This window comes from Myotis brandtii, unplaced genomic scaffold, assembly GCF_000412655.1.
Source record: "Myotis brandtii unplaced genomic scaffold, ASM41265v1 scaffold32, whole genome shotgun sequence".
NCBI lineage: Eukaryota > Metazoa > Chordata > Mammalia > Chiroptera > Vespertilionidae > Myotis > Myotis brandtii.
Window position 1 is genome coordinate 12,972,890 of NW_005362269.1, and position 24,031 is coordinate 12,996,920.

The window sequence follows — 24,031 nt, forward strand, 5'->3', positions numbered from 1 at the left end:
AGGGAGTAAAGAAGGAAGGAAGAAAGAACGGAAGGAAGAAAGAATGGAAGGAAGGAAAAGAAAAGAAGAGTTTGGTACAGTTTCCCAGCTCCTGGCTTGTTTGGGGCTGAGTACTTCATGCTTCCCCCTGAGCCAGGGCCCTTTCCTAGATCTACCCTGGAGGTCTGTAAGACTGCAATGAGTTATGTGTTTGAGCGCCTAACAGCAGTCCCTCCGACAAACTTTTGATCTACCTTTTTCCTGACAGGGCCTCAGACGTGTCCTTTTCAGATCTGCATGTCCTTTGTGAGCTGGGATGGCAGGTAGCCAGAAAGTTGTGTGTTTGTGGAAAAAGCAGGCTTTAATGTTTCCCCCACAACCAGCTATTTGGAAGGTACTCTAGCCACTGAAAACCGCAGCTGCGGGGCCCATTTAGAGAGTAATTCACAATTGACTTGTGGAAGACGACGCCTGGCTCCTTGAGCCACGCGCTGGCCCGGCCGCTGTGGAACTGTCTGAGACGAGGCTCTTCACCCGGAGGCTTACGTGGCTTTCACTGTGTCTCAGGCCCAATCAAGACTGAGAGGTGATCCTGTCAGTTTGGAGCACTCTCTGGAGATGTCTGGGTCTTGAAAACCCTGAGTCATATTGATCCTTGAGTGAAGGGGGTTGAATGTCTTCTGAGGTTTATCGCAATAATGATGACACTTTTCATTTAACCGTTTCAGACACTTATTAGGGAACGCATAAAAGAGATGGATGATCTTGTACGCGTGCTGGGAAGGTTGCCTTACTTCCCATTGCCTTACGCATCGTATGTGCTTGATAAGTATACATTGAGGCAAAGCATCATGGATTTTTTTTTCCCTTTGAGAACATGGGAAGCATGTACCATGTGCTTTTTTTTTTAACTATGTCTGGCTGAATGAGTTAGCTTTGCTGTGATCTATATCTATATTTCTGTATCTATAGGCACACATACATATTTATGAATTTTGTCACTGCACTTTCTATTCTCTTATAAATAAGGAAATTGTAACAAATAAGACTGAAGGAGGGATTTAGGTATTGAACGGTGTGTGGTGGAATTAGGATGAATAGAGTCCTGAACTGGCTGTCCATCAAATGCTTAATAGGAAGATATTTTTTAAGTCATTGTTTTCCCGTTTTATCCTTTCCATGAATAAGAAGATGCCATAGTAGTTATTGTACAGGCATTATAAAAGCAGCCATCTCTTTGGAATGAGAAAATGCATCATTATCACTTCCCACTCATGAAGAGAAAGCCAGGTATACTGTGTTTTACCAGAAGTTAGGAAAAGGGCTGATGAAGTGAAGGGGTCAGGAAACTATGTCCCGTGGGCCAAATCCGACCTACTACCTGTTTTTATATGCCCATCAGCCAAACATTGGTTTTATATTTTCAAATGGTGAAAATCAAAAGAAATGAGAAATTTCCTGGCACTAAACATTATGTAAAATTAAAGGGTCTTTGTCCACAATTAAGTTTCACTGGACCACAGCCATCCCCCTTCACTGGCTTGGTTGGGTTGGCTGCTTTTCCCTACAACTGCAGTGTGGATCAGTGTGGTCCACCCACCTACAATATTTACTATTTGTCCCTTTACAGAAAAAGTTTCCTGGCTCTCGTCTAATGTGTGGTTTGTAGGGATTCCAAGGCGGTGAAATGAAACTGGTGCTTTTTATTTTTTGTAACGGGTTCATATACATTATTGGGTTTGAGCTGCTTTGGGATTTTTGAGTTTACGGATTATTGAATATGTGAACCACAGGGAGATTTTGTAGCTATTCTTATTGTTAGCTCTTGGTTTTACAACAGACTAGACGGACTGTTTCCCTCTGAGTTGAGGCAGGGATATGTTCAAAGAATGGGGTTTAAGATTGGAATTTGAGGTTTTCATTTTTTTTTCTTTTTATCTAATCCTTTTAGGCCAGTTGAATGAGCTACTGTCTCCACACACATAAGGAAGTTATTCCTGACAGATTTGTTTTTTTCAGTCAGTGATATTATCAGGGGCATACATTACTCATTTTTATTCAAAAACATCTGGACCTTTGTCTAAGAGTGTTTCTGGCCCAGGGAAACCTAATTCATGGAGAGTCATGTAGTAAACATATATGGAGTACTATGATGGGTGGGAAATTGCACAATTCTAATTTTGTCCCAAAATTCAGTTTTCTGGATAGGTGACGATAAACTCAGGTAAAAGTGGTAGTGGTAGTAAGAGACAGATAGAGGCTCGATGTGGTTTTGAGGTTGAATTGGCAGCTCTAGCTAATATATTGAATGCAAAATGTGAGGGTCAGAAAATAACCAACATGATTTCTAGGGTTCTGGTTTGAACGGTGGCACTATCTACTGAGAAAGAATTTCTTTTTTGGGGGGAAGTAGCAGCACCACACCTAAAATTAATGGGGATTCAATGAAGGCAGATTGACTGGTGTCAGGATCAAGAATAAAGGAGTTGAGGCTTGGAGTCAGGAGTCCCTGATCAAAGACTATTGTGGTGCTTCTGGTGAGAGATGGTAAGCTCCTTAACTCAAGTGATGAAAGTTAGAACAGAGAAAAGACAAGGGATCCATATTTAAGAAGAGGAATCAACATGACCTAATTGGAGGTGGAAAAGAAGAGAGAAGGAAGACCCTATAGTGCCTTCAGGTTGATGGTGACAACATGGAAGATGGGAGCAGTTCTGGAGGAAAGATGAGAAGTCCAGTTTTGGCCACGTGATTTTGAGATACCTTTAATAGGGATGCCCTGTATACTTAGATATATGAATCTGAAGCATAAGGGAGAGACATGGACAAGATCCCTTTGATAGTGTCAATGTGAGCAAAATTGCCCAGGGAATTTAATAAGAAGATAAAAGAAGGCTGGAGACGGAGTGTTGGGAAACACCACACTTCTAGCACAGACTGAGGAAGAGGGAGCCTGGGGAAATAATTGAAATGTGACATGAGAGGAGGACCCTGTGCCAGTAATGTTGTAAAACTAAGGCAGAAAAGATCTTCAAGAAGCAGGAAACTAGCCCAGCCATGGAGGCTCAGTGGTTGAGCATCAACCTATGAACCAGGAGCTCTTGGTTCGATTCCCAGTCAGGGCCCATCCCCAGTAAGGGTCGTGCAGGAGGCAACTGATCAATGATTCTCTCTCATCATTGATGTTTTTATCTCTCTCTCCCTCTCCTTTCCTCTCTGAAATCAACAAAAATGTATTTTAAAAAAAGAAGCCAGAAACTACATGCAGTGTCAGATGCTACTGATGTGTCTATAAAATCTGGATTGGAAAGTATCCAATCAGAGTTGGCCATGAAGAAGCCATAGTTACATTATCAATATCACAGTCAGTGGAAGGCAGGGCTACTTTGGGATAAGCAGTTAATGGGAGATCAGAAATGGGAACCTAGACACCTCACCCAGCTAGAAAGTAGGTGAAAACAAACAAATAAATAAACAAACAAACAAAAGAAATTGGGAAGATCAAAAGAAAAAAACATTTTCTATCAGATATCATGTGATAGATGCCAAATCTATTTGAATTGTTAGAGGTTCTCTCTTTTGCCATTAAGAATTTAACTTTCTTTATAGAACTGGACTATTTCTATGAAGGTTTTATGTTATAAATCACATTTAAGAGTTTATAATTGGGAACATATCTGAAAGAAATCTGCAGCCAGGTGCTCAAAATTCAGATGCCACCTCTACCAAACGCATTTATGTATTTGTTGCTTAAAGAAAAGCCCTTTGAAAATGTAGTGGATAAAGAAGTCAATGTGAAAAAAAAAATAGACTTTTGGGTCATGGTATAGACTTGCTGTGTGGATATATCATATTTTCATTCTCGTCTGATTATTTAATTAGAAGCCATTTATTTAATAAAATGGAGGAAATAGATAAATGAATTAGTTTGTGGTCATATGGAGGTTTTATGATGGACACATAGGCTGGTGTAAAATATATTTAAGTTGTGCTGAAATTCAGAATTTCCACATCTCTAAATTAAAATAATGTTTTGATGCGATGAGAAGCTCTGAAGATTTCAGTGTATAGGTGTACATTTTCAAGGGGAAAATTTGGCCTTGTAGCCTTCATGTCTAAGCCTGGGTTAAGGGTTCTAAAGTTTGATAATGCAAAGGAAATTACCTCCTAACACTAACAGCATCATGAGTTACTCTCCTAATCTTTGAGCTTATGGAAAAATCATCCTCTGGGCATTCATAGTTCACATTTCTTATTCTCCAGAGTGTAGACAGTGACCTGAGATTCTGAATCTTGAGTTCTGTACTCTATCACCCAGTGCTCACCTTGATTTATGGGGTTGGAGGCATGATGGTGACTTGTATGAACATCTCCCATTAAACTTTTTTTTTTAAATTTCACCTACCCAAAGTGGAATTTTAAAAAATAAATAAAATCAGTAACAATAATAGCAAAGACAGGTTATATGTTTCTTACTTTTGTGCAGTCCTTGACTAGTAGATTGAATCAAATTTCTGCTTTCCCAAAACAGGCTGCAAAATCCCCGCTGTCACATTTCCCTGCAAAATGTTGCTTCCCAGATTATCCAGGAGAACAGTCCACGGAATCAGAAGGCATAGTATATATCAGTGGCACTGCTGGTTTCACTCAGCAAAGCACATAGTACAAGCTTGTTGATAGCTGGAATTTGACTACCCTTTTAGTTTTCTCTCTCTCTTTTTTTAAGCAGGCAAATCTCTTTGGAGTCTCCAAATGCTGGTTTTATTTTGCTTACTGCTGCTCCTGCCTTTATTTATTCAGTGAGTTACTTGTGAAAAGAGTTACTTGCTTGAGTTGATTTAATTCATACCATATAAAAATTCTTTTTGCACTTATATCAAACTGATGCTATTATTCACAATAATATTTTACCCTGCTTGTAACAGTAAAGTGACAAGGGATATTTTTGGACATACTCTGTAGTTCCTGTGAAAGAGAACTAGGGGGGAAAAAACTGTCTTTTACAGAAAAATATCGCTGGAGTAGCAGAGCTATTTCAGAACTGTAAATCACTTAGGAGAACATTTACTTTAACCTCCTAAAGGGAAATTTGGGCCTAGAGCGATGACAACTTGCAAAAACACCTATAAAACCTGTTGTATTGCCTAAATGAAACAAATCACAAGATATTAAATTGTATTTTAACACTATTTTTAAGATAGAAAACACTACATTTGAAAAATCTCCTCTTGAAATAAAGAATTCCAACTGTGAGTTAAAGCTTTCTGGGGTAAAAGAAATCATAACTATTCAAAACTTGTTAATAATCAATTACTAATAACACTCTTCTAATTATTCCTGGTAAGAGTTTCTTCTTGTGAATTATTAGGCACAGGAAAGGTCATTTTGAAACCATACAGATTTTTCCCCCTTGATTTAAACTTCCTTCACACAAAAAAAATAATTAAATACAACTAATATATTTAAAATTCTTTTTGCTTGGCGACATTTTGTTTCTATAAAGCCCTCTAGGTCTCATTTGCAAAACTGCTTTGAAGTTAATTTTATGCAGATCCTCCTCATTTGTACTTGTGGTGAATTATTGTGAAAAGGAAAAGAAAAATATCTAAAAAACCCAAACCACCCAACTTACCATTTATTTCATCTTTTGTTTAAATGGGTTTACTTTTAACCATGCAAGTGATACTTAGTACTTCAAGTCTCTAATACATTAAACAGATGTGATAAAAATCTTTCAATGAATTCATATAGTTTGCAGCAGAATTCCTGTTTAATAGTCCAGGTGCCTTCACCCAAGAACACTTATTAAGATACCTATCACCTCATTAAAATGTCCCTACAAATACAAACCGCTCCTTGAGTGCTCTTTCCCTTTTCAATTGTAATTTGGATAATTGGGGGAAGGGTATTTTCATTATGCAAATGACTCCTGGTGCTCAATGAGAGCTTAATTGTCAGCGAATAGGTCAGTGTATATTTCCTCATTAATATTTGAAGTTTTAGTTGAAACCACTTCGTGGCGGCGCAAATGACAAGCTCCTGTCTTGTACCATAAATTAATTTATTGTGACCACGGTGTCAGGTTTAAACTCTCTACAGTATGCATTTGTGATGGACAATCACCATTCGTTGTCTGGTTGGTACAGCAGAATTCCTTCTGTGTCTTAAAATGATGAGGGCAAAATACGTATAATTTCAGGGCAAGACAGTTGACCATGCTTCAAGGGTCTCATTGCTAGGAATACAATAAAATTTAGTGAATAAATAGACGGATGATCTTGGAGGGACTCACACCACACAATAGAAGGTAAAAGGCTTTACATAACACGTGTACTCTTCTCAGATGGCTCATTATTCACAGAGTGTGTGTAGTGAGCCTTTTAGCTTCTTTTACTTAGAAGATAGACTCAACTCTCAGTGATAGGCTTTTGGACTCTCCAGTTTGTGGATTATCTGTAGCAAAATGTTAATCCCAGCCGTGATTCCGAGTCAATTCCTTTGCTCAGGAATTGTAATTCATTTTGAATATTAGCCTTAGGGGTAGAAACATGATTAGAAATGCAGAATAATGCTTTCATTCAAAACCAATTAAAACAAAGTCTGGATTCCCCAACATAATGGCTCATTCACAGTGCTGCACTTCTCCATTAGGATAGATTGAGTTTGATGTATTGAAAGATGATTTAAAACTTAGTCACTGAAATAGATTTCAAGAAAACATTTAATTTTGGTTTTTACCGATGAGGAAAATACTTAGCTTTGTGTCTCATTTGAAAAATAAGAAATTACATTATAATCTTGGCCATAAAAAACCAACTAGTTTCTGTTTTTTATCTGTTATAAAAATTGTTTCATATAGGCTATACCATATTTGCTTTTAGCTAGCTGTGCATTACCCAGCCATAATAGAGAAGCCATCACTTATGGAAGTTACTTATTTGTGGTAGTATTATGTAATCTAGTACATTTTCATTTCATGCAGACAAAAATCACAGTTGAGAGGAAGATAGTAAAAGGCATACTCTATAAATTCACATTGTAGTTATTAGATCCATTGCTCTAGTTTTGGGGGATCTTTGTGTTTAATACCAAAACTAAGAAGTGTTATTACTCTTTGAGTAAGTGGCTTATTTTGTTATGATTAGGTACATTATTAGGGAAATAAAACCCGATACATAAAAAAATATTTTAATAGCTGTCCAGCTTGCCGCACGTGTTTGTAAATTCTAGGCAGTATGCTCTCCTGGCTTAGAAGGGCCTTGTGCTGTTGAATGTCAGAGAACAGCTTTCCTTCCACCGTGCAGCCCGCTTGTGCAAAAGCAATGTGCTAAGGAAGCCGGTCAGATGTACTTTAAAATTAAGTAAAAGGGCCCTGGCTGGTGTGGCTCAGTTGGTTCGAGTGTTGTCCTGTGCACTAAAAGGTTGCTGGTTCGATTCCCAGTCGGGCGAATAACTCGGTTGCAGGTACCATCCCTGGTTGCAGGTTCGGATGGTGGCATGACACTGATCCATGTTTCTCTCTCTCTCTTTCTCCCTCCCTTCTTCTCTCTCTCTCTCTAAAATCAATAAGCATATCCTTATAATAATAATAAATAAAATTAAGTAAAAAGAATTCGGTCTGACAATATTAGTCACCTGCATTTTACTATCTAAATAACATTTTTAAAATATATTTCAGAGACAGAGGAAGGGTAGAGGGAGAGAGAGGAGAAGAAAAAGAGAGAAACACCGATAGGTTGCCTCCCATATATGCCCTAACCAAGCATCAAACTGGCAACCTGAGGTATATGCCCTGACCTGGAATTGAACTCGCCACCTTTTGGTGGATGAGAGATGCTCCAACCAACTAACTAAACCACACCAGCCAGGGCTAGATTTTGCTTTTGAACTGACTTTTCTTTCTAACTGTTTTCCTAAGAGGATTAGACTTTAGAGTCAGGAAAAATAATAAATTCATTAACAAATTAAAACTTAAGAAAACTTCTACAACAAGTCATTAAGAAAAATAAAACAGAGCTTTTTAAAAAAATAAACAAACAAAAAATGTCCAGAAAGGAAGTTGGCTTTGTTTTTGTTCTTTTCCTTTCCACTGGGACTGCATGAGTCTCTTTGCTGCCTCCCTGTTTCCAAGGCGATGCAGTATGGATGGACTGGCTCCGCTGTCTCTCAGTCTTTACCGTGTCTGCCTGCAGTGTGTACTGACCCAGAGATGGATCTCTTGAATGTTGGTCGTGGTCTTTAGAGGGTAGAGCACATGGAAAAAATGTAAAGAAGATTTGTAACCCCTCCCGGTATCAAATAGTTGTATTTCATTAGTTTGGCAGTAAAAGAATGACCGCATTTGACCCAAACCTATAGAACATTCTTGAGGTGTATGGTTGAAATTTAATAGTAAGGATAGGTTGTTGCTCTATTTCCACCTCCTTGGACTTTAATTTTTTTAAATATTTATTTATTGTTGAGAGTATTACAGATGCCCCCCCTTTTTTTTTCTTTGCTTGACCCCCTCCAGGCCTTCACCACACTATTGTCTGTGACCATGGGCATTGCATATAGGCATATAAGTTCTTTAAATATGTATTTTTAATTGATCTGAGAGAGAAAGGAAGGGAGAGGGAGATAAAGAAACATTGATGGGGTACCTCCTGCATGCTCCCTACTGGGGATGGAGCCTGCAACCTGGGCATGTGCCATGACAGGGAATCAAACCAGAGACCTCTTGGTTCATGGGTCAATACTGAACCACTGAGCCACACTGGCTGGGCTGCATATAAGTTCTATAGTTAATTTCTTTCTGCTCCCACTCCCCACTTCCCCTTGAGATTCCTTGGTCTGTCCCATGCTTCCATGTCTCTAGATCTATTTTGTTGGTCAGTTTATTTTGTTCATTAGATTCCACATATAAGTGCGATCATGTGTTATTTGTCTTTCTCCACCTTAGACTTTTAAAATGTGGTTTCCTTGACTTATAAAAGTACATAAGAGAAGACAATCTCTTGTCCTGAACAACATATACTACACCAACACTTTAACTTAGTGTTAAATGTCTGACATGCTTAGTGTTTTTTTTTTTTCTAATAAATCTTTACTGTTTAGATGTACTTGCTGGCAGTGAGTGCTCATTCTCAATCAAATTGCGGGACTTTCGTGAACTGTAGTAGGACGTAATAGAGAGCATGCGCATACAGACCTCTGAGTCTGGACTTGCTTTCCAAGTGCTGGAAACCAGCCTGAAAGCCCTGAATTTGTGCACTCACATCCCAGATACTCCATGGCCATGTTAATATGCTCACTGTGATTTTTGCAAAAATGTAAGAAAAATTAGATGCCAAATACATTTTAGGAAACTTTGGATCAGTTCAATAATGGGAGAGTATGTGCAGACCCTTTTCCATCATTAGCCTGTCAATATTGCTAAGTGGATGGGAGCTTGTTTCTTTACAAGCATTTCTTTGTCTTTCTTTTTAAAGCAAATTGTTTTATCATCTGATTTGGTTTTACTTGATAAAAATGCTAAAGCATGGCATTGTCAGAATATAAAACAATGCAGAAGGGTAAAAGGAAAAAACGTTTAAACCAGCCATATTCCCATAACCTGAACCAATCACGATTAATATTTAGGTGGCATGCGTTCTTCCAGAGAAATGCATTTTTAGTTACATGTGTGTAAACCTGTACATACAGGAGCACAGGTATACAATATGTTTAACTTTATGTAATGAGAACCGTTTATCTAGACAGCACTACATATTCCTTTATACAACCTCACATTATATCATGCTTCTTTTTTGAAGTCAATAAAAATTTTCAAAAATGCACATAATTTAATGCCTGTGCATTACATGGTTCTATTTAATGGGTTTTAATTCATTTACCCGTTTTCCTGTCTTTGACTCCTTGCAATTTTACACACAATGGAGATGCTTACATTTTAAATATCATTATTGCAGTGTTCTAACACACATATTTTCATTTCTTTTTGCCTGTTTCCCCATTGCCCAGCATGACTATGTTTATCTGTTAATTTTAGGATCATATATACACTGAGTGGCCAGATTATTATGACCACCTGATGTTTGTAGAAAAATTAGCTATAATTTCGTGCTGAAGTTGCTAGAGGGCCAGACCATTATAAATAGAGAAGCAGGTTGTTTACCACGACAGTAGAAGTGATTTTTTTTTCTGAAGATATGGGTAAACAACGCGATTTAACAGCCTTTGAACATGGGAGTATATATAGACTTAAGTCCCAAAGGCATTTCCTAGCTTGCAGTGAAAAGGGCAAGCCTGTTAACTCTAAGAAAATATTTTAACCTGAGCTTTTCCAATTTAAGGAAAAGAGTTTTAAAAAGTTAACTTTGCCCTAGCCAGTTTTGCTCAGTGGATAGAGCGTTGGCTTGCAGACTGAAGGGTCCCAGGTTCGATTCCAAGGTCGTACCTCAGTTGGGTTGCAGGCTTCTCCCTGGCCCAGGCTCTGATTGAGGCTTGTGCAGGAGGCAACCAATAGATGTGTTTCTCTTGAATCGATATTTCTCTGTGTCTTTCACTCTCTCTTCCACTCTCTCTAAAACTCAATGGAAAAATATACTCGGGTGAGGATAAAAGATATAGTTAACTTTAATAAACCGTATATCATCTTTTACCTTATTTAGCTGTTAATTTAAGAATACAGTGCATGCATAGAACGAACAAAAGTACAAATATAAATTGCTAGTTCTCTCTGCTGGCCATTCTTCAATCCATCCCTTCCTCCAAGTCCTGCAATAACTTTTATGTTAATATTTTGTTGCTTATCATTTTACTAGAGGCCCAGAGCACGAAATTTGTGCACTGGTGGTGGTGGGAGGTGTCCCTCAGCCCAGCCTGCACCCTCTCGAATCTGGGACCCCTTGTGGTATGTCCAACTGCTGGTTTAGGCCCAATCTGGCCTAAACTGGCATTTAGACATCCCTCTCACAATCCAGGACTACTGGCTCCCAACCACTCGCCTGCCTGTCTGCCTGATTGCCCCTAACCGCTTCTGCCTGCAAGCCTGATCAACCCCTAACCACTCCCATGCCAGCCTGATGGATGCCGAACTGCTCCCCTCCTGGCCCGATTGCCCCCAACTGCTTGCCCCTGCAGGCCTGGTTGCCCCTAACTGCCCTCCCCTGCATGCCTGGTCCCCCCCAACTGCCCTCCACTACAGGCCTGGTCACTCCCAACTACCCTCCCCTTCAGGCCTGGTCCCCCCCAACTGCCCTCCCCTGCAGGCCTGGTCGCCCCCAACTGCCCTCTCCTGCTGGCATGGTTTGCCCCTAACCCTCCCCTGCTGGCCTGATCACACACAACTGCCCTCCCCTGCCAGCCATCTTGTGGTGGCTATCTTGTGCCCACATGGGGGTGGCCATCTTGTGTGAGGGTGTGACAGTCAATTTGCATATTACCTCTATTATATAGGATACTTTCCTGAAGGCTTATGTAAATACATAGTTGAATAAGGCTCCCCAACCCCAGTAAAAAAATCAAGGGTATTATCATGCTCCCTCCACCCCACTTATATAGCAAGATTAACCCTATAGTTAAACATATACATCCAATTCATTCTGTTTTCATAGGACATAATAAACCATTATGCAGAGATGAGGTAGGGAATTTCTACCATTTTTGTGCCCACTGGCCCCTGGTGTGGTTTTACTCTTACCAGCCAGCCCCTGCTTCTTTCTGAAGGCTTTGGCTCCCACTGAATATCCCCTTTGGCGCAGCCAGGAGTCAATGACTGACAGGTGCAGGGGTCTATCTGGCACAACATTGAACATGACCCCAGCTTTCTCCAGAATTTCTCTGTGGGACTGAGTCAGTTTCCCGCTGTGGGGCCGGAGGATACTGCTTGAGATTGCTCATGGGCATCCTTCCCTCCCCTGTCTCCCTTTCCTACCTGTTTTTTGTAGGAGCACTTCCTAGTAAATCAATTTTACACAAATCTCATCTCTGGCTCTGTTTCTGGGGTACACATAGTGTCTGTATATCATGATTTTCTTCCCTATTAATGGACATTTAGGTAGTTTATGCTTTAGGATCTTACAACCTTTCCTTCAATGTTCAAACTTCTACATACATCCTTAGATGTCACTCTTTTTCTTTTATCCTAGGATAGATTCGTCCTAACATTGAGATTGCTGAGTAAAAGAGTTGATGCAGTGTTTAAACTTTAAGAGACACAGCTAGAAGAAAATACAAAAATAGTTGCCAATAATTAATAGATGAGTGTGCCTGCATGGTTCCTACACCCACAACCACAAGGGGTATTAACAATTAAAAAATTAATAATAATCAAAAATGGTTTTGTTATAATTTCCATTTACCTGATTATTGGAGAAGCTGGGCCTCCTTTCATATTTTGGAGGGGAGGGGGGCGGGTAAGTGCTTAGTTTTACCATTTGCACTATCTTTGTGAATTGGTTGTCTATTTCATATTGGATGCATTGTGTTTTTCTTATCAATTTGTAGGATTGGGATATCTTAACTCTTTGTTGTCTACATGTGTTTAGACTGTTTTCTTCCAGCTGTCATTTGTTTGGACTTTCTTTCAAAAGTCATTTAGAGGGAGAGGCAGATAAAAATACTGAGGATGTTTCTAAGGAAACATACAAGGTTTAGGAGCCTTGCCGGCCATTCGGTTCCCACTGTACTGATGTACACTCTATGAATCATACGCATCCTTCCTATTTGGGTCAGCGTGCACAACTTGAGTAAATGCAGACCGTCTTATTTATAGAAATACGCTTTAGGAATTCCCACAACAAAGCTTTTAGCATTGGTCCTGCAGGCTGCCCCACTTACAGCTCTGTGCTTCACGTGGAGACAGGCGCGGAGGAAACAGCCGAGGCCTGGCCATCAAGTGTGTGTGGTTAGCAAGCACTTGTAAGAAAATTAGCTTCCACCAGAAAACGTGAGAGGATCAACTCCACTGTACGATTCCGATCAGCCCATTTACACCCTTCAACAGAGACGTGTGCTCAGCAGTTAAATTTTAGGTTTGAATTATCTGCTGTGATGGTTTATATTGATTGAATGATCAAGTGCATAGGTCCACACGCACGCACGCATGTGCCCACACCACACTGCTCTATTCCATTCTCTCCCGTGATTAATCTGAGCCCAAAATAGAAACATTCTTCCCTGAACTTCTTGCTCCTTTGCGCTGTTCACTTCTTATTTACTCTCTAACCCATTCGTTAATGTTTCCATATTACTGTGCCTCTCTGCTTATCTTTCATAATTAGAAGCGTCAAATTTTTCACTGTGCAAAACAAATAAATGGCTGCATAATTAACAGGAATTTTGTGAAGCACAGTTTTCTTTTTGGCAGAAAGTGTTAAAAGTGTCTCCTTAATAATGCTTAAGCAAAGGACATTTGTATATAGTTTGTAGCCTCAGTGAGAAGATAATTAACTGGTATGGTCCCAGGTTTATAGAGGTAATCTTTTAAATCTCCAAATTCCTCAAAACTTCTTTGGCCTTGGGGTTGTCAAACTTGCTTTTTATTGATCTCTGCATTTCAACTCATGCACATAAAGAAGTTTTTCTTGCCCCATCATGGGAAATGAGTAGCCCCATGATATATACGCTTCCTAATTAAAGCTTAAATCTAGTTCCCAATGATTGCGCTTCTTAAATGTTGGAACCACAGAGTGAAATATTTTTTAATTTTTTCCATCCGTCTCACTGGTTTTTAGGTTGCTGGTAATATCAACCAGAAAAGTATCTGAATTAGGAGCATTTTTCATAGAGACTTCTGCTATCCCTCTTAACTGGTAAGTTAGTATTAAAGATATCACTGGAATTTATCCCTCAAAGTAATTGAATTTTTTTATTGGTTTTATGATATAGTTCTTCATTGTTCAGTTCAGATATGAACCACAGGAAGTAAAGAATGGGGCACAAGTTGATGTCACAACAAGCGGTAACATTTTACAAAGGGACTAGATCTTTTAGGAGGTCAAACCTTTTGCCCAGAGGTACTGCCCATCTGATATTTTAATGGACAGCCTCCTGGACACGTGAACTAGGATCGCAGTTTTATGTTAGAACATAGGAGCATTACATCTTGGCAAATAACTCATTATTTTGAAAGGTGAATAAAAATCTCCTACTAGGTTACCTAATAGAGTTGGCTATTCTGCCACTTTATGGCTATTTGGGCAAACCTACTATTTCATTACAGCTAATTGTCCCTCCTAAAAAATGTTCACCATGATATTTTATATTCTTCCCCAAAGAAGTACTCTATGAAATTGGGGCTATTATTTTAATGTAACAACATGAAGGCCACCGCTTTTTGGATGAAGGAATGAGTAATACAATAGCAAATGATGAATACATGTGAGGCATTACTATGTGTCTGGTGTTTTGTCTAGCACTTTATAAACATTATACCATTTATTCCTTATAATATCCATGTGCACTAGGTTTCCTAGATGAGGTGGGGGGTGGGGGGCAGGGGGAGAAGGGGAAAAGGTTAAGTAAGCTGGTCAACCTAATAATTTATCTCGGCTAATAAAGTGAAATTTCAGAATTCCTTATGTGAAGTTTAGCACATTTTGAAATATAAATTATTTGGAAAGATTAACTTAATGCTTTTTGGTGGTTTTTTTTTTTTACCAAAGTTAAACTGCTCATCACTAAATCGTCTGCTCTTCGTGTACAAGGGAATGTTTAACACCATTCATCTCCAGCAAGAGCCTTTTGTAATTGAAAAAGAAAACGGTGAAATTTGTACATTCCCAAGCGATGAATTATACCTCTGTCATTCTTTGTACTATTATTCCTCTTTAATAAACCCTGTCTCCATCATCTATAGGCAACCTTAAACCAAGCAATGAGTCAGAGTGTCTGTGATGCTCAAGGTGAATGCTTACGTGTTTGAGTTTTATTTATAGGAACAAGGATAAGGACAGAATTCCAGCATTTATGGAGAGGTACATTCTGTGAGTTTGAAAATGGAGTTTTACATATAAATAATAGCAATCCCCAGTGTTCTTTGGGTATTTGCTGAAGGCAGGTGAGAACCTTGCCTCTAGCAGGGCCAAGGCAACTAAGCCTGTGTAGGGCCCAGGTGAGAGGGAGTCATTCTTATTTGTTATATGAACTTGCCCTGGCAGCCAAGGTTTGCTAACAGAACAGTTTGAGGCCAGACAGGGAGTTAGAGGTTTTGTCTTCTCTATTAGTAATTGAGAGTTATGTTGATTTCTTTGCTGAACTCACTTGGCAAGTGACATATATTATGATTTCATTTCCTATCCCAGAAAGTAATGTTATTAGCGTAGATTTATGTCTCAGGGTCTGAGTTGTTATTAGGTTATTTCTGTCTTTGTTGTGGAGATCAAGGTTATTGACTGGTAAAGTGGATTGTTTTGTTGGTTGTGAGTTAACTAAGGCAGAATGTCATGGAAGTTGATGGCCACGAAACCTTTCAGCTTAGTCTCTTCTTCTGGCTCTTTTGCTATGGGAATTCTTGTCCTCATGGAGTTGGCCTCTCAGTAACCATAAAAATCAGAATACAGACACCAAAAACAATTTGGCTTACAGCACTTTAACATTTGGTGTTTTTTGTTTTCCAGCCTTTTATAGTTTTTTAAACATATTTTTGTTGATTTCAGAGAGGAGGTAAGAGGGAGAGAGAGATCAAAACATCAGTGATGAATCATTGATCAGCTGCCTCCTGCACACACCATACTGGGGATGGAACCTACAACCCAGACATATGCCCTGACCTGGAATCGAACTGTGACCTTCTCGATCATAGGTCCATGCTCAACCACTATGAGCCATACCAGCCAGGCTTATAGTTCTTTAGATTAGTTTTATAGCGTCCTCAATTAAACACACTCCGAATGAAAAGCTTTCAGAAAGATGATCACTAAACTTCTCAGTATGTCTATGGATTCTGTTTACTTCCACCCTAAACTTTAGTCCTCTGAGTATCCTTACACCCATTCCTCTTTCGAGATACAATGATGCATCTAGCCATCATTTCCACACCTATTTATCAAGTGCTTATGACTTGTCAGGCAGGCCCTTTGTTCTGGAGACACAGTGGTGACTATGATTGACAAGACTCCCCCTCTCTGTGAGCTCACATGCTCGCGAGGGAGGGGAAGAGGGAGGGGAAGACGGACATAACATATAAACAACCAGTGAGCAAGATGATTTCAGATGGGAATAATGTTACAGAGGTTATAAAAGCATAGCATGCATATAGCGAGTCATGGGGCTGGGCAAAGGTTTTATTGATGTCAGGAGAGAACCCTCAGAGGATGAAACATTTGCCCTGAGATCTAAGTGATGAGAAGGAGCAAGAGGGGAGAATTCTGGAGTGCCCCATGTCAAAGAATAAATATAGAAGGACTCCGTGTTCAGGAAGCATATATATTTTTTTTCATCTTTCCCCTCCATAGCTTGTGTACATGGCTCATTTGTTCGACAGTGGTATTCGATTTGATGGGAATGCAGGAAATAAATGGATGCCATTTTTTCAGGAAAGTCAACCCACATTAGAAAGTTCTGGCAGAGGCCAAGGGAAGGAGGAAGACTTGACCATGATATAAGTAAGTTCATTTCCACCTCTGTGTAGCATTAGATTGTAAGATTATAATCTAAGATATTGTTGGGGCAAGTGTGTAATAAAGTTTTCCAACACGGTTACATTCACAAGGCAATTTTGAAAACATGGCAGTTTGGCAAAGTTGTGTACCTAGTCTCAGGTAATACAGATACCGTGAAATCTGAAGTAGAACAAATCCAGTGTCATCACCTAAATATATGGGGATTAAAACACATTATATAAATTTAGTTTGGGAAAAGCAAATATTAGATTGTAGGATTTAGGGATTATTTATTGCTGTCTGGTGCCATCTAAAAAAAAAAAAAACAGATTCCCTTAAATGATCTTGAGCTTTATAAGAGGGTGACCCAGAGTTTGAATTTGATGAGGATTTTTGGAGAAAGGTAAAATAAGGCTCGGGGTGTTTTAAGTTTAACAGCACAGGAGAAGATTTTAATGATTTGCTCTTAGCTTGGGGGAAGGACATGGGGAAAAAAAGACATTAAATTCTATATATTTTAATTCCCTCATTTGTCCTTTCCCCTCTCCCTAACTGTATTGTAAAAGATCTCCGGGTGCAATAAAGGAGTCCTATAAGGATGAGTTCTCCACTCACACCGGGAAGGTGATAGCATGGCAGGCCCGTGTTCAGAATCTCAATGGCTCTCCTGCCCCTCTCATCCCCCCTGGGCTGAGAAGCCTCGAGGGACAAACAGGCCAAATAGACTAAACTGTGCAATAAGCCCACAGAACCCTGTTACATAAAGAGAAAGGACCCAGACTGGGTACTCCAGAGTGAACAGATGTGGCCGGTTAATTCAGTTGCCCTGACCAGGCGATTAAGGGAATTAAACCTGGCCCGTTTCATTACGCTGAGCATCCTTACACCCACTCGTCTTTCGAGATACAATGATGCTTGGAGTCTAAGAGTTATCGTCAAAGACCAGGGTGAAACCAAACATTATCAATCCCAGATGTGACATTTCACCTTTTCCCCTAAATAAATGCATTTGTGAATGTGGGAGGCCTCTGCTGGGTGTACCTATATTAATCCCTTTGTAAAAGGGTGCATGGAAACTGTGGTAGCTTTGTTTTATGATTTAGCTGTCTATAACATGGCTCTAAAATTTATATAAACCATCATTATACAGACCTGTTCCCTCGCTCCAATGCAAAGCTTTCTTAGGTGCATTTAATTGTTTATATATAAAGTATATAAACGTTTTAAATGTTTTTCTAGCACATACTAGGTTCTCTATAAATATCTTTAAATTAGTGAGTGTAAAAATGAATGACTTACTTATCTTATTGGTTTCGTGGAATATTTGGAAAATCTAAATATTTCTGGTTATTTCAGTGTTTAAAAAAATCAGATTTTTCTTCTTCAAATTCTATGCTCTTCTAAAATGTGACGAAAGCAAAGAGAACATAATAATTACTTTTTAGCATATCTTTGCAGAGGGCAATATTTATGATTATTTTTTTACCTTTCAGTAGGGATTGTAAAAATTCTCTGCACAATGATATCATAGCATGTGGGTGTTTGGCTGAGGTTTCAACTTGGAAATCACCTTTTAAACATAGGCATTTCTCCGAAGGTCATGTGGAATGCCATTATCATAGCATAGGAACATATTCTGTGGTATGTTTACTATATATTCATATATTTCCCAGGATTATTGGATGGTCTTCCTATTAGTGAATTGTTTATAAAATAAAGTTGAAAGGATTCTTCCCCATTACTTAGAAAATTATTATGAAATGAGATAATACATAATTCCTGTATTTACATATTGTAGTTTGTTTTTGTTTGTTTGACATCTGGCCATTTCACAGCGTCTATGTTTTCATGGTGAGAACCCCAATGTGGGCCACTATGCACCTGTTCCAGGTGGATAAATCAACTCATTATACTACAAGGACAAGATGTAAGTTTTCCCCCCTTTGATTTGGGTAGACCTTTGCTGCTTCTCTAGTCTGTGATATTGAGTCATCATGTATATACCAAATATACCAAGGACATTTCCTTTTCTGTCTCTCTTGTGCCAATTTACTTTTTCCTCTTCTGCCAGGAATAAGCCCTAGAGGCCCATAAAGGGAGGGGCATCCGGGTGTTGGAACAGAGATGGGGCCTCCTGCCCACTGTCCTTTCCCGAAGAATCATTGCCTCATGCTGTTCATCATATTGACGAATGCCGCTTCCCGTGGTAGTTGTTTCATGACCTTTTCCGGGTGTATTAGGTCCTTCTAGGGAGATAGGACCAAAACCAAAATAATTCCTGATTATGTGGATAAAATAAAAATAAAAAATGAATACATGAACTGACTTTCCATTAGCAAGAATAGTTTTTCTCTCCAATGTTTGGGTTGAATGAAAAAGGCTGATACACCTGAGCTAGTTCTTGTCTGATGAAACTGAAGCCACGAGGGTGGATCCTTTCACGATGGCCGTGAACTCCCTCCTGCCTATTATAACTCCTGGGAAGAATGGATAAAGGACAGTGCTTCTTTCCATTCTTACTAATATCATCACTCATCCCCGTGAGGCCAAAAGTACCCCAATGAGAGTGAGACACTTTTGTTTCCTCCAAAGGGGAGAGCTGGCTTCCAGGAGAGTATTGTCAGGAATGTTTTTTAGAGATATCTGTCAGTGGCTAATAGTGATGCCTCCGATTCTGAAACCTATTCATGCCCCAAATTAAAGTCTCTCAGCGTCTGCACTTCCCGTCATGACTTTATGAGGTGGCAACTATATATAAGTATTTCCTTCAGAGATTTGATTGAGTAGTAGGCATTTTCCCTTTCTGGTCTTATTACAAATAAAAATTCTTCATCTTGAATAAAATACTTGTGGGCTTTTTCATGTCTACTGAAATGAATCAATATATTTCAACTAGGTTAATTTTGACAAAATAAACAGACCCATTTCCAACCCAATGTTCTTGTTATTATTATTTTTTTAGCCATATAGCTAAAGAATGTCAGGAGAAAATCTGAATTATTTATCCAGAAATACTGCAATATAATTATTTATATTGCAACAGAAAAGTGATATTATTTTTACTATAAATGTATGCAGAGGCCAAAATATCTTACACAATGCTAGTAAAAGTCTGTTCATTTTCTGAATAGTTTTGTCCAATGGACTCTGATGTTCACTGATATCAGTGAAATTAACTAACATTTATTAAATAATTTCTGTGTGCCTGACACTTGATATTTTAAGTCATGTAATCCTCAGAACAACATTGTAAGATAGGTATATTCTTATTCTGAAATTTAGAGGACTGTTTTAAATATTCAGTGGCTTTTTGTTATCTATAATAATAAAAGCATAATATGCTAATTAGACCAGACGACCTTCCGGATGAAGCTGGGGCTGCGAGGGAAGCCCAGGTCCCGGGTGCCAGAGGGAACCCAGTGCCTGCAGCTGGGAGGAGGAAGGCCTACTCTTGTACGAATTTCATGCATCAGGCCTTTAGTAAGAAATAGTCTGATTGAAACTGATGAAAGCAGTTAAGGACATTTTGTCTTATGTAACTGGAAGTCTAGCAATATATCAGATTCAGGCAGGATCTGTTTAGAGTTTTAGCTTACTTTCTTATCATTCTACTCGATCTATTCGAATCTCAATGTCAGTGTTACTGTCCTCAGACTATTTTCCCTAATTGTCAGCAAAGAGCCTCCAAGATTTACTGGAGTGAAGTACTTCCTTGCTCATGTCTAGGGGAAGAGAGAGACACCAGCTCCCTCAGGTCTAGGGGAAGAGAGAGCTCCCTATTGCTCTCTGGAGAAAGGGAGAAATCTCCAAGACACTTCGATAGCAAGCCTTTATTCAAATCTCATTGGCCATTGCTGATCTCATGCCCACTCCTGAGCCAATCACTGGCAAGAGGAAAGGGAATCACTGTAAGTTGATACAAATCAGAGCTCTGCCTGAAGGTGGAGTTGGGGGTCAGCTCCACCCCCCTTTCTTTGGTTACAGTGGGGAAGATGGGATAACAATATGGTTGAGATTCCATGGAGAAGGAGGAAGGCGTGAATGGATTCTGGATAAAAAAATCATTGTTCACTACAGAGGGACTGGGTAATCTATAAAGCCTTGTAACTACTTATTGGTGGTCCCTATACTTGAATCCATGTCTGTTTATTTCAGAAGCTCAGGCTTCTATACTGTCTCTTGTGATGAATACCAGCACTTATTTATAAGAATATATATATGTGAATATACATATATTTATTTTTGTCAGTATTAGAAATGTCCCTCATTTCTGGTCCTTTGACCCCCTTCACCCAGCCTCCACCCCACCCCAGGCCTTTATCACACTATTGTCTCTGTCCATGGGCTAAAACTTTAAAAATAATCTGTTCAATCTTAGACATGTCATTCTCTCTTGGCCTCATTTTCCCAATGCATACCAAGAAAGAGGGAACTGAAATAGTTTAGGCTTTGTGGACAATAAGATCTTTGTTACAATCAACTACTCAACTCCTCCAATATACCATGAAGCAGCCATGGACAATACTGAAATGAATTGGCATAGCTGTGTTCTAATAAAACTTTATTTTCAATAACAGGCGGTGGCCCATGGATTCTAGTTTGTCAATCCCTAAACTTGATGGTCTCTAATGTCTTCCTACTCTAAAATTCTGATTTTATACATTAGTTGAAATTGAAATATGTATTTTTATCCAGGAAGTTTTATACTATCTGAATTTCTATATTTGATATATTATAGGTTTAAGAGATATTAAAATTCATAATTGTTAAAACTTCACAATGGATATTTTCCAGTATAAAGCTTTAAGAAGTTATTCTTTGTAATATGAATACAGTCAGAAAATGTGTCTTATTTGGGGTTGCCACAGCATTTTAAAAACCGTCCCCCTCCCCCATCAAGTTGACAGTTACTTAGGAAAGTACCAACCTGTCTTACCTGGCATGTTGTTGGGGATGACAACAAGTTAAGGTCAATAAAGGTAGACAAAAGGCCTAGGCAAACAGAAAATTCTCGTATAGGAGAGACACTTAACTGTTTATCAACATATGATTCTCAGGTGTTTATCTTTTATGAAAAGCAAAACTGCACATAGAAAATGTCATTGAATAGTCTTTTAAGGTTCTTAATCATCTTCATAATAAATTCTTCTCTTAATTATAAATGTGCAAGTAGATTAAAGGTATATATAGCCACTCCATCACCTTTATTAACATTAAATGAGCCACAATACAGATAAGAAGACTTGCTCAGTCAATTTCCCCTGGAATAATATATCACATCTCTTTATACCATGAGTAAAATAAGTCAGTTTTAGTGTTTTGTTTTAGTGGGTCAGTGTTATACCTATAACAAAGGGGCAGGTGCTCAGCCCTGCATGTCAGACAACAAACAAACTAATTTTCAGAGAGCTTGATAGCTGAAACACCATCTTACCTGCCTTATTTTTTTATTTCACTTTTTAAAAAGTATGAAATACAAAGCAGACATTGACTTTGAGTCATAGAATAAAGAAATTAATGAAATTTATTATGATTACGGTGTATTCCCTCTGCTTCTACTAAAAATAATAACCCACAAGAAAAAATTTCAGTTATAGGAATGCATACAAATAATCACTCATTCATGTGTCCACATGTGTGAAATTGCAAATAACATGTGAGGATATGAGATTTCTGCTTCCATCTAATCTCTGGATCTCCTTTCACCCTCATTACCATGAAAATATTTTGGGGGAAATATCTAGAGCATCTAAGGCCAACAGAAGTGAAAGAAAAATTAAGGATGATCTGAAGGAGGCAACCAGGTGACAGAGGTCTGGGAAACTGGAATGCAGTCCAGTTGATCTCTAAAAAAGCAAGCAATTTTATTCTTGAAGCATCAATTCCCACATTTGTAAAATGAGACAAATAATACCCTCTCTGGCTGCTTTAGAGACTTGTTAAAATCAAATGAGATTTTATATGTGAAAATGCTCTGTAATCTAAGGTGGTTATAAGGAAATGAAGGATTTTAAAATCTTGCCCAGAGTAATTCCTTCTGAGGTCTGGTCAGCTCTTTTCATTGTGAACTCTGCCTTATTACAGATGTTGCCTGACTTATGATGGTATGACTTAATGATTTTTTTACTTACGATGGTGAGAAAGCAATATTCATTAAGTAGAAACCAAACTTCAAGTTTTGAATTTTGATCTTTTCCCAGGCTACTGGTATTTGGTATGATGCTCTTGTGTGATGCTGGGCAGTGGCAGCAAACACAGGTCTGAGGTAGCCCATCATCGTTGGGGTAAATGACCAATTCTCAAGAGTGTATTGTGATTTTGCCTAACTATAGGCTACTATAGGAAAGCGTTCTGAGCAAGTTTAAGGCCAAATTCTAAGCCAAAATGCTTAGCTTAGTCTACCTCAGTGTATTAAATGCATTTTTGACTTATGATATTTTTGATGTATGATGGGTTTGTTGGGATGTAAACCCACCATAAGTCAAGGAGCACCTATGTTTTCTATCTAGACTGAATATTATCTTCTCTTTGATTTATCTTGCCTACATTCTGTATATTACAGATTTAGATTAGGGAATATTATTTTTTATTTATTCATGCATACATCCATCCACCTATCTAACCACTCAATATTTATTTTCTGCCACTGAGAGGGATTGAGGTAAATCTCCAAAAAGTGGCAGTGAATCACCAGTTGGCTTTTCTTTTTTTTGTGTGTGTTTTTTTTTAATTTTTAATTGACATTTTAGAGAGAGAGGAAGAGAAAGAGAGAAACATCCTTTGTTGTTCCACTTACTGATGCACTCAATGGCTGCTTCTTCTATGTGTCCTGACTGAAGATCAAACCCACTATCTTGGGGAATTGGGTTGATACTCTAACCAAGTGAGCTACCCAGCCAGGGCTCAACTATTGGTTTTTCAATTTAAAAAAAGGTTTTATTTTGAGATTAAGGTGTGAGAAATAATGCAGAGATACCATGTGATTCAATATTTTTGCTATTTTCAGGTCCAGAAGGGCCCGCCAGAGAAATTGATATAGGCGAGGTCAAAAAAGAACATGACTAGCAAGCCATTTGCTGTGGTTAGACCACTGAATGAATCTCAAAATGGACTACTAAGGTTGCCTGTGGGAAGATTTTGAAAGAGCCTGTTGAGAAAATTGGACTTTTCATAGCAGGAATATATAGCACAGGCTCTAAAAACTTAGATTTCTTCTATGTTGATTTAGGGGCTTCTCAAGCCCTCAGAATTACAGTAAATTAATTTAACAAGCTTTTCTTTCTTCTAATAAAAGAAGAGAAAAAATTATTTCTATGTGGGCCAAGAGCATGTAGGTAATTTCCCAAATTCTAGTCCTTGGGGATGGAAGGTGGCATCGATCAGGGGGAAAAGTGAATGATGAGAAATGTAGGAAGAATAATCAAATATGGATGACAGTCAAGATGATTTTCCCCATTTCTAAACCA

General features: G+C 38.7%; 1 protein-coding gene across 4 annotated transcripts in view; it reads left to right on the forward strand.

Moving 5' to 3' along the window:
- The window catches only part of TENM2 (teneurin transmembrane protein 2), a 1,214,660-nt gene that overhangs the window by 15,151 nt on the left and 1,175,478 nt on the right, over nucleotides 1–24,031 (forward strand). Inside the window, exon 1 of one of the 4 annotated variants that reach the window (XM_014543189.1) lies at nucleotides 13,761–13,775. The exons of the other annotated variants lie outside the window; for them this stretch is intronic. The gene's annotated coding sequence lies outside the window, so the exon portion shown is untranslated. Of the gene's footprint in view, nucleotides 1–13,760; nucleotides 13,776–24,031 lie in introns of those variants that run through there. 4 annotated transcript variants of the gene reach the window in all.